A 2,342-nucleotide genomic window follows, 5' to 3' on the forward strand; every position below is an offset into this window, starting at 1 on the left:
CATTTGGAAAGGCACTCTCTAGTTTGTCTTCTGTAATTGTGTTGTAAAGTTCCATGTGAATGAAAGATGTTTTCTTGGTTGTGTCAAACTTATGAAGAACATATGAATGGAACTGCTGAAGCTTTGTAGATAGTGTTGTTCATGTCATCTGGATAAGCATCAATGAGTGTCTGACAAGTCTTTGAGTACCTTTCTCTTTCTGATAATTGGGAATTAGCACCTTGTTGGGTGGCATTAGGAACATCTGTCAGACAAGAGAATCTCTCTGCTATTTCATTGTATACCTTTCGTCTCCTTGTTTCCATTTCTAACTTTTCAACAATTACATTAAAAATGGAGATACAGAATTTGTCTCTGGCACTGGGAATAACCTCTGGTGCATTCCCATCGCTGGGCATTATCTTTCTTATACGTTTACGCATTTGAGTTGCTTTGTATTCTACATCAGGGAGCATGTCCTTTGCAAGTGATTCAAATCTCTCAAACTCATCTCTTGATGTGTGCAACTGGTCTGCCAATGATGAATACAAATCTGCACATGTTTGCAAGATCACTTTTTCACTTTGAAGAAGTTGACTTCTATGAAACTTTTCATGAAAGTTTCATTCCAAAAAGTTTCATTCATTCTATGAAAGTTTCATTCCAAAAATTCAGCATGAACACAAATTCCAGTTCTTGCATTTTGTTTGCAATATTCTTTGCCTCCCTTCTAGTGTCACCTTTTTGCATCTGATCATCTGATAAATCTTCCAAAGCTTCCAGAATCTTGAAGGAAGAGTTGATAATTGCTGCAGTTGTCACAGCATGTGCTTTCCTTCTGGTGTCTGAAAGTGATTTCAACACTTTTTCATTTCCAATGCAATCTTTGAGAATTCTCCACCGAGCAGTTGAGGCTGAAAAGAATGTGTAGAGCAGTTGTACAGTGGAAAAGAAATCTACTGCAACTTGACAGCAATCCACAGCACTTCGTCCAACTAAATTTAGTGAATGAGCTGAACAGGGTACATAAATGGCAAACTGATTTGCACCCAAAAGTTTTTGCTTCATGCCACTGTAACAGTCAGACATGTTGGCAGCATTGTCATATGACTGCCCTCTGCATTTTGCAAAATCCAATTTACAATCATCACATAAGTGCTTCAACACCTGCTGTGCCATAGCTTCACCAGCATGGTTTTGTAATTCCAAAAATGTGATAAGTCGTTCAGCTGGCTGTCAATCTTGCAAGTATCTGAGCACCATACTCAGTTGGTCAACATTCAGAAGATCAGGTGTTGAGTCCACAGACAGACTAAAGTACCCAGAAACATTAATTTTGTCAATGATGACGGAGTGCACTTTCTTTGCCATTAACTCAATAAGTTCCTCACATATCGTTTTGGACAGGTATGAAGGGTTGCCTTTTCCAGCATTGCCATACCGTGATATGTGAGCAGCCAAGAATGGGTCAAACTGACTTACCAATTCGAGTAGCCCAAATAATTCCCATTATTGAGAGACCCAAATTTTTCCACTTTTCCTCGGAATGCCAATCCTCGTTCAGTTAGTGTGCAAATGACTGCTACAACATGCCGAAGCACATTCTCCCAGTAATTGCACTCCTCTTCAATTTGTTTTTCCAGTGGCTGTGTCAAGCCTAGTTTCCTAGTTAAATATGTCAACATGGCATCTTGGTGAGTTGTACTTCTTTCATGGTTGTCATTTACAACTGTGTTTCACCAGTCACTGAATCCCTCATTTCTAGCAAAATACGTTGTAGTTTACAAACAAAACAGTAAACTGATCCTTTTGAAGGCGAGTACAACAGCCATTCTCTCTTGTAGTGTTCACCATTGACTTATATTCCAAAAAATATCTTCTGTGAACAGTATCTCTTTGGTTTCCCAGTGATGAAATTGCAAAACAATTTGTCAAATGGCCCATTGTGGTGCTGAAATTCACTGGGTCCACAAGCAACCCAATAAGTCACATCATCACCATAAAATTCATCCCACAACCCTGGGTCCTTAGCTTTGTTCATTTCATCCTTGGTCAGGTCTCTAAACTCCTTGGACAGTTCAAAAGCATTTACACATCTTGTCATGGAAGTAGGTCCAAGTTGTGGCACTTCATCTTGTGCAATGTTATCATGAAAATCTGGCCTTGCACTAACACTGCCTGTTTCTGATGGAGATAGATTTGATTCACTTCCTGTCTCTGAAGACCGACACTGGTTTTGATCTGGATCATCTTTCTCTGAAGTTTGTAAGAAGAAATCTGTCAGCTTTGGCTACAACAGACAGATTCTTTTGCTCGTTCTCTTTTGCACATTTTCTCTTTTGCACACCACTCAACTGAACATG

This window comes from Heteronotia binoei, chromosome 5 (assembly GCF_032191835.1).
Source record: "Heteronotia binoei isolate CCM8104 ecotype False Entrance Well chromosome 5, APGP_CSIRO_Hbin_v1, whole genome shotgun sequence".
NCBI classification, from domain to species: domain Eukaryota; kingdom Metazoa; phylum Chordata; class Lepidosauria; order Squamata; family Gekkonidae; genus Heteronotia; species Heteronotia binoei.